At 42.3% G+C, this 9,772-nt stretch overlaps 1 pseudogene; it reads left to right on the top strand.

Moving 5' to 3' along the window:
• The first annotated feature begins 1,194 nt into the window (after positions 1-1,194).
• Positions 1,195-9,136, top strand: LOC135572076 (uncharacterized; annotated as a pseudogene).
• The last annotated feature ends 636 nt before the right edge of the window (positions 9,137-9,772 follow it).

Raw genomic sequence — 9,772 nt, 5'->3', positions numbered from 1 at the left:
CACTTTGCTGCAAAACGATTACCAACTGGGTAACGCTTCCTTTAAGGGGTCCTTATTACAGTGTACTGTAGTCACTTGTGTAATTACACTGTAACAAGTATTGTAGTGAACTGTAACAACTCATAGTTACAGTGTAATAACATGTATTGCAGTCTAAGTAAAGTCTAACAATTAAACCTGCTCATGCTTGTTACAAATAGGCAGGTTTCCACTAAATTCAACTTATTGCTTTGCTTCTTCTCAGCTGCATCCGATTGATTAACAACTGGGGCAAAGGTTGGGATCATTTGTGGATCCGCTTGGTGTCTGGGTTTATAGCCTATGCGCAAAGGGCTCTAAATACTTAACCATGAATGTGCACTGTTCAAAATATGTCTACTGCAAGCTCCTGCACATCATATCTAGCTGACACCTTGGCTAACTGGTATTGTGTCAATTTAAAACTTGCACAACAGTTACAGAATTGTCCATTTAAATACATTTAGCTAATTCATTCATTACTACATCTAGGTAACATTCGATAGTTGATACAGAAATTCTTACCTTTGCCTCAATTCGGTAGTCTCGTCCAGATCTTCATAGCATTTGTAGTTCTTTATCCTCTACAGGAGCTAACGTAGGCTAATGTGATTAGCATGAGGTTGTAAGGAACAAGAACATTCACAAGGACATGGACATATCTAATACGGGCAGAATGCTTAAATTCTTGTTAATCTAACTGCGCTGTCAAAAAGTGTATTAATAAACCAATTTGGCATTGATACAACATTTTGAACAGAAATGCAATGGTTCATTGAATCTGTCAAAGATGAAATGCAAGATAATACAATGATTTAAAAAAAAATCTTTTACCATGTGTTATTTTCTCCTACATTAATTTCACATTTCCACAAACTTCAAAGGGTTTCCTTTCAATTGATATCATATCCTTGCTTCAGGTCCTGAGCTACAGGCAGTTAAATTTGGGTATGTCATTTTAGACGAAATTTGAAAAAAAGGGTATGATCCTAATACCCGCATTAGCAGCTAATCAGCGTTTCATTTTTGGGTTATATACAAGCGAATATAGTGATAAAAGTCATTGTGCCCGAGATAATTTTACCTGGTTATCAAAACGTCGCGCCAGGGTAAGCCTACAAGAAACACATCCCTTATTTTAAGTGTTTATAAAATCTAAAATCCTCTAACGGAAAAATGAATGGTGGAAAAACGATTGGGACCAGTTCCCTGTTTGACCGCAGGGACCAGTTCCCTTTTGTGGGTATTATGACTCATACTGTGGTACTCTATGCACACGTTATTCTGGAACGTCACTGTGATCACGGCGAGTTAGTTGCAATTGTGTTTCAATTCCCAGAAACATTTGTGCGACGCTAGCGAATGCTCTGAGGTAATTCACTATCGTTGACGGAAGTCGTGGAACGGAAACACAGTCACGCACAACCGGAAGGTTGCAAGTTCAAATCCCAGAGCTGACAAGGTACAAATCTGTCATTCTGCCCCTGAACAGGCAGTTAACCCACTGTTCCTAGGCCGTCATTGGGGCGCTCCTTGTTATAAGTTTGTATGAAAGAGAGAAACTCATCAATTTAGCTCAGTCAGAACTTGTGGCTAGCATGAGTCCATTTGATGACAGCCGTGAGTGATGGTGAGTTGGAATGACAAGTCAGTGGCTGACAGCGCATCATCTGCTGCCTGAACAACAACACTGCATCATGTGTGACAGAGAAAACAGCATTAAAAAAAATGCGGTAAACCGAGAAGCGGACGGGCATCTCCCTCTCACACTTGCACCGCTGCCAAACTGAGAAGAGACTGCTGCATAAGCAGAAGGCGCACTGAACAGAGAGCGCAGATGCACTTGGCCACTTCAATTCCAGTAATTAATGAAACAATTATACATTTACACTGACATGTCGTGAAGCGGCCATTAACAGGTCCACAACCCACTTTGGGTTGCGACCCATAATTTAAGGCTGGCCTTAGGGAGGAGGTCAGAGACCTGGCCATGTGGTGCCAGGACAACAACCTCTCCCTCAATGTGATCAAGACAAAGGAGATGATTGTGGACTACAGGAAAAGGAGAACCAAGCATGCCCTCATTCTCATCGACGGGGCTGTAGTGGAGCAGGTTGAGAGCTTCAAGTTCCTTGGTGTCCACATCACCAACACACTAACATGGTCCAAGCACACCAAGACAGTCGTGAAGTGGGCACGACAAAACCTATTCCCCCTCAGGAGACTGAAAAGATTTGGCATGGGTCCTCAGATCCTCAAAAGGTTCTACAGCTGCACCATCGAGAGCATCCTGACTGGTTGCATCAATGCCTGGTATGGCAACTGTTTGGCCTCCGACCGCAAGGCACTACAAAGGATAGTGCGTACGGCCCAGTACATCACTGGGGCTTCCTAATTGCATTGCCCCCCCCCCTCCCCCGGTACCCCCTCTATATAGCCTCGCTATTGTTATTTTTCTGCTGCTCTTTAATTATTTGTGACTATTCTTTCTTTATTTGGTGGTATTTTTCTTAAAACTGCGTTGTTGTTTAAGGGCTCGTAAGTAAGCATTTCACTGTAAGGTCTGCACCTGTTGTATTCGGCGCATATGACAAATACAATTTGATTTGATTTGAAGTACATATCCAGAAACCAAATGGCTTCTTTGTATCCCAATGCCTTTGTTGCCCTGAGAGTTCTTCTCACACTCCCCATGACAGTGGAAAGTGGAAAGCGCACATTCTCCAAGCTCAAACTCATCAAAAACACCCTGCACTCTACTATTATCAGGTATGAAGGTAAGATCCAGATGCAGACATCGTGGTTTAATAATCCAACAAGGGTAGGTAATAGACAGGTCAAGGCAGGCAGGGGTCAGTAATCCAGAGGTGGGGCAACATTACCGGACGGCAAGTAGGCTCAGGGTCAGGGTAGGCAGAGGTCAATAATCCAGAGGTGGGGCAGCGTTACCGGACGGCAAGTAGGCTCAGGGTCAGGGTAGGCAGAGGTCAATAATCCAGAGGTGGGGCAACGTTACCGGACGGCAAGTAGGCTCAGGGTCAGGGTAGGCAGAGGTCAATAATCCAGAGGTGGGGCAACGTTACCGGACGGCAAGTAGGCTCAGGGTCAGGGTAGGCAGAGGTCAATAATCCAGAGGTGGGGCAACGTTACCGGACGGCAAGTAGGCTCAGGGTCAGGATAGGCAGAGGTCAATAATCCAGAGGTGGGGCGAAGTTACCGGACGGCAAGTAGGCTCAGGGTAAGGGTAGGCAGAGGTCAATAATCCAGAGGTGGGGCAACATTACCGGACGGCAAGTAGGCTCAGGGTCAGGGTAGGCAGAGGTCAATAATCCAGAGGTGGGGCAACGTTACCGGACGGCAAGTAGGCTCAGGGTCAGGGTAGGCAGAGGTCAATAATCCAGAGGTGGGGCAACGTTACCGGACGGCAAGTTGGCTCAGGGTCAGGGTAGGCAGAGGTCAATAATCCAGAGGTGGGGCAACGTTACCGGACGGCAAGTTGGCTCAGGGTCAGGGTAGGCAGAGGTCAATAATCCAGAGGTGGGGCGAAGCCAAGAGGGTGAGAAAAAGAGAGACTGGGAAAAGTAGGAGCAGAGACAAAACCGTTGGTTGACTTGACAAACAAGACGAACTGGCAACAGACAAACAGAACATAGGTTTAAATACACAGGGGATAATAGGGAAGATGGACGACACCTGGAGGGGGGTGGAGACAATCACAAAGACAGGTGAAACAGATCAGTGTGACAACTATGAATCGAGACTCAATGGAATCGTCACCATGTCAATTGAGTACGAGTTGTCTTGCAAAATCAACCTCCAAGAAACAGTGCTTGCTTTTGCTGCCAGGCGAGTCAACAGGTCTTTGAATAAATGGTAAGCATTAATCATACACTTGCATTAATTCTATCACAGAGTAATGTGTGCGATTTCTCTATCTATCGCCTTTTGTATTTTTTAGATTTTTTTAGATTTAGACGACACCCTATTCTCTCTCTCTCCCCCACACACACTCTCTCTCCCCTCTCTATCTCTCTGGCTCTCTGATTTCAGGACCATGGACAGCTTCCAATGCAATGCAGCACCACAGCAGAGGAAAGAGGCCCCTCTAGGCGGGCCACGAAATAAAGAAATGCTGAAATTGATGTTGAACAATTAAATTTGATATGTAAATTAACGAAATTCGTTAAGGCTTGGTCATTGACATAAAAGCTTATTTTACACTGCTCCAGCGAAACTAGGCCCCCATGCATTTATAAAATATGTTAAATAAAAGTGTTATTTTTATTGTAATTGTAACAATTGTAGGGTCGTGTCATGTGTGATAACAGGTGACATATTATTATTAAGAAACTCAGTTTCCTACTATAGGCAGATGGCTGCATAGTGATTGCAACATTGTAAATATCCGATGCAGGGATTAAAGTAAAATTCCCTTCTGCCGGATAAGGGACCTCCTAAATCTGCATGCGCCCATCAACATTTTGTATGGGTCTAATCATAGAATTACATATATAATTGGAGCCTATTTCTTCCTATTCAAAATATAAGTGGTAAGCCTACCTGTTTGACAGACACAATTATGCTATCCATAGATTTCGGTATAGACAAATCCTCCAATACTCTCGCATGCACTGTCGCATTAACACAAATACTTTCGTATCTGGGAAGGGCTTGGTGTGTTTGGTTAAAACCAGGGTTTGAAATGAGTGAGGGTATCCCATACCCTTTGTTAAAGAAAAGGGCAAAAGGATATCTACTGTCTGCTTTATATTTTGAAACAAATACATAAAAAGTATCCATATTATATAAAGCGTTCTGTAACAATGCGTAACTCGGTGACTGCGAGCGTGCGCCATCATGCATACGTTTATTTTGTCCCCCCACACCAAACGCGATCACGACACCAGGTTAAAATATCAAAACAACAACTCTGAACCAATTACATTAATCTGGAGATAGGTCGAAAAGCATTAAACATGTATGGCAATTTAGCTAGCAAAGCTAATTTGTCCTATTTAGCTAGCTTGCTGTTGCTAGCTATTTTGTCCTGGGATATAAACATTGAGTTGTTATCTTACCTGAAATGCACAAGGTCTTCTACTCCGACAACTAATCCACACATAAAATGGTCAACCGAATTGTTTCTAGTCATCTCTCCTCCTTGCAGCACGATCTGCGTCAGAAATAGAAAGGACTTCTATTTTAGCCCTTGGCAACGCAGACGCTCATTGGCTCGCGCGAGCAGTGTGGGTGCAATAATTGAAAAACATGTATTTCTACATTTATTTTGCAACGCTCGCGCACACGACGTGTCCGGTCTGGTCAGCATGTTATGGTATGAACATGCTTTAAAATGCCCACGAAAGACGTGACTCCGATTAATATAGGGATATATTGATTCCTTTCTGACATTCTGAGGCTGAGCAGCAGCCTATAGTATTTGAGGAAATTTTAAAAATTGACTTAGCTATTCTGTCCCTATCATTGAGATTTTCTCTTTCTGAAAAGAGAAGATGTTTGTATAAACCCAGGCAGCTCTGTCTGTCTGTCTGTCTGTCTGTCTGTCTGTCTGTCTGTCTGTCTGTCTGTCTGTCTGTCTGTCTGTCTGTCTGTCTGTCTGTCTGTCTGTCTGTCTGTTGAAATAAATCAAGCCTACGCTTCTCACTCAGTATCAAACCTACTTCCCCTTGATGTTTGTTTTCTTCTCTCTTTTACCTTGGCTGTAGTTTCATCCAACCAAATGGGCAGCCCAGATTTCATTCAAGAGCTGCTGCCGGCTGCAGAGAAGACAGCGCTGTTGTACAACATCTCCTACCTGTGCCTGGCCAAATTCCCAAATCTGGAGAGAATCATCAGAGGCAATGCTATTGAGGCCCAGATGCTGTTCTCCTCTTCTCAATCTCTGCTGCTGCTGGTATTTCAATCATACTGTTTATAGCGACACAACCTATTCATTTATAATATGAGATCCAAAGGACATCATTGACTTTGTGCTTTGTGATATTTTCTTATCAACAGTGTGTTGGCACCAGTGACAACATTGTGAAGATTATTCCCCATGCTTAAGACTGCTGTGATGAAAGAAAAGCCAGTTTTAGCTGTCAGATTCCTGGAGAAGGCCAAGCGTGGATCTATGACATCATCAAAGAAGTTGAGCAGATAGTGAAACATATACACTCAATAAACATTCAGATCAGAGCACATTGCAGGTAGAAAAAAGTTTTAAATGTGTAATTAAATTGACTATGTTATAGTAATGCCAGTTGAGGCTGCTGAGGGGAGGACGGCTCATGATGATGGCTGAAATGGAGTGAATGGAATGGTTTCAAACAAGTGAAAACCATATGTTTGATACCATTCCATTCTCTCAATTCTGGCCATTATTATGAGCTGTCCTACCCTCAGCAACCTCCACTGAGCAGTGCATGTTTTTATGGAAAAGGTAATTTAGCTCCTACGAACAATTAGAAGCTACACTACAACTTCCACACTCCATCGCTAGGTGGCAGCAGCAACTGGGCCAGATGCTGTACAAAATCTTGAATCTTGATAAGCACACATGTGCGGGCAATCGTGAGGTTTGGCAGTTAGTGTGAGATAGGTGGCCTCTCGGCCTGCCAGTTTTGTTTTTGGACATGCCTATTTGTAGTTTTCCTTTTTTAACATATTCATTTCTGTCACCATGAACAAATTATGTTGGTACATTTGCTGTCTCCTCGGCACATCCATACAGTCCACATATTCTGATTTATCACGTTAATTCAGGTTATAGACCTTTTAGCTAGGCCTAGGACTCCTAGACTAAGCGAGATGTATAAAAATCAGAAGCTAGCTTGTTGGTTTTGTAACAATATAGAAGCAAACTCTTCGATGGCTGATCAAATTGTCAACATTTGTATTGTGTTCTTATTATGGTCTTTATCTACACCGAACTAAATACAGAGGTGGGGAGCGTCACCAGCAAAGTTATTTCCAAAAACACGATTCAGAGAAGAAGGAAAAGCTTACCAATGAAGAGAAGGGTCTGCAGGAGACTGTGGACTGTCACACCCTGACCATAGTTTGCTTTGTATGTTTCTATGTTTTGGTTGGTCAGGGTGTGAGCTGAGTGGGCATTCTGTTACATGTCTAGTTTGTCTAGTTCTATGTTTGGCCTGATATGGTTCTCAATCAGAGGCAGGTGTTCGTCATTGTCTCTGATTGGGAACCATATTTAGGTAGCCTGTCTGGTGTTGGGTTTTGTGGGTGATTGTCCTTGTTACTGGCTCTGTGTTACTTTGCACCAGTATTAGGCTGTTTTGGTTTTCGTGGTACGTTTATTGTTTTTGTATTTGATTCGTGTTTACTTTGTTTCATTAAACATGGATCGCAATAGCCACGCCGCATTTTGGTCTGACTCTACTTCACATAAGGAAAACCCTTACATGGACACTGAGTAAAACGCTGGAATCAGCCCAGTCAGATCTGAAAGAGGTTAATAACAAAAACGACAACGCAGAGAACGAAATGCAAAATTGCCAGTAGAAACAAGAACTTTGGCATAGTGGCTGTTGTGGTTCCCTTCATAGGCTTCCTTATTAATGCTACACAAAAGGTGATTATTGACCCTGGCGATTAAGCTGCCATTGACTTGGCCAAGACCAAAATGTCACAGCTTCAGGGGGAGAAGACCCATTTGAGTAGCCGGAGTGGGCGGCTCAATCGGAGCTGATGAACTGGCAGACGACCCTGACCAGAGCCAAATTTGACATGGGTAACGACATGTTCAAATGAATATTTATGTTTAAAAAAACAATATCTAGAATAGTATGAATAATACTCGACTGCTGAGAGGTATGTTAATGTTGCTGTTTGTATTTGTTTACACAGGTGCCGCTCCTGATTCTGTCCATCTTGCTGAGGTTCAACAAAGCCTGAGCAAAATGCAAACGGTGCTGCTGCAGCTCAAGTGGTTCTGGGAGAACATTGGAGGGATGGTGACCAATCTGCAGCAGAGGACCTTTGCTGGGGAAGATCTGATTGAGTCTCTCTCAGATTTTAAGGATGACTTCCTTGGATACTGCTGAACAGGTGATGGTACTCTTCCAGAACAATGTAGCAGTGTCTGTACTATAGGCCTATATCATTAGCTGACAGATTAATATTGGATATGTAAATGACCCTGCTCAACATAACGTAACAAAATTAATTAAGGGTTATTTAGGTCAGTATTTCTCAAGTTATTGCTGGGGGGCTACCTACTGAAGGGACTCCAACCTTGATGGAGACCATAGCTCATTTCTCTCCCCTGGTTTACCCCATAGGCTTGGGAGAGCTTTGGAGGGGGTGCCAAAACATCATGGGCATGTTTAGTGTCAAGTCAAAGGGTGCCTACAAGTTCCTGGAGACCAGCCCATCCTCTCTCACTCAGGAAGAGTGGCAGAAACAGTATGAATCAGTGACAGTCCAGCTGCAGGCCTTCTACCCTGCATACGAGGCCAAGCCAGCTCTGGAGGCCAAGCCAGCTCTGGAGGCCAAGCCAGCTCTGGAGGACAAGCCAGCTCTAGAGGACAAGCAAGCTCCAAGTTGCTCAGGCCTGTCTGGAGAGTGATTCATGTTTGCATCCACTGTCACCAGGTTAACAATACATTAGTTATTTTGCTGATCTTATACTTACATGATGGCATGTTGTTTCTGGGCATAATGACACACTGTGCAACTACAGTGCCCTCTGTAATTATTGGGACAGTGAATACATTTTTCTTCTTTTCACTCTGTACCACAGCACTTCAGATTTGAAATGATAATTCATTTTAGGGTATTTTCATCCATTCCGGGTGACCTCTTGAAATTACAGCACTTTTTGTACATAGTGCCCCCGTTTTAGGGGACCAAAAGTATTGGAACAAAATCTTTGTGTATTAAAGTAGTCAAAAGTTTCATATTTGGTCCCATATTCCAAGCACACAATGACTACATCAAGCTTGCGACTCTACAAACTGCTAGATGCATTTGCTGTTTGTTTTGGTTGTGTTTCAGATTATTTTGTGCCCAATAGAAATTAATAGTAAATAATTTATTGTTGTCATTTCAGAGTCACTTTTATTGTAAATAATAATAGAATTTGTTGCTAAATACTTCTACATTAATGTGGATGCTACTAGGATTATGGATAATCCTGAATTAACTGTGAGTAATGATGAGTGAGAAAATTAGACGCACAAATATCATAACCACCCCCCCCAAAAAAAATGCTGACATTCGTAGTTATTGTAATGGTGAGAGGTTAGCACGTCTTGGGGCTCTGATATTATTTGGCCCAATAATTATGAAGGGCACTGTATATCCAATCATTTTATGTGTTCAGCCCAGAAGTGAGAAACCCCAAAAGGTGTTATTCCAAACATAACCTAAGAGAGCGAGAAAATAATGTAAAAGAAATGATAGAAAATCAAATAGAATGATATGCAGGTCAACTGAAGTAAGCCTTGTTGTACAACTATGCAAAATATGCATGTGACATGTTGCAAATGTTTCCTATGTGGAAAAAAAAAGATGTGAGAGAGAGGAAATATTGAAAAATCTAACGGCATGTGATGCAGGTCAACAGGTGAAAATAATTATTTTTATGTGAAAAACTATATACAAGTCATATCTTTTACTCTACAACATCATTGAATATTAATTTATACATATAGGGTAGTTATATACTGTTATATATACTATTATTGGAGTGATTGTTTTCAAACATGAAAAAAAGTTTTGTTTTGTTTGA

This window comes from Oncorhynchus nerka, linkage group LG6 (assembly GCF_034236695.1).
Source record: "Oncorhynchus nerka isolate Pitt River linkage group LG6, Oner_Uvic_2.0, whole genome shotgun sequence".
NCBI lineage: Eukaryota > Metazoa > Chordata > Actinopteri > Salmoniformes > Salmonidae > Oncorhynchus > Oncorhynchus nerka.
Note: the sequence above shows the minus strand (reverse complement) of the source record. Positions and strands in the feature narration are given on the sequence as shown.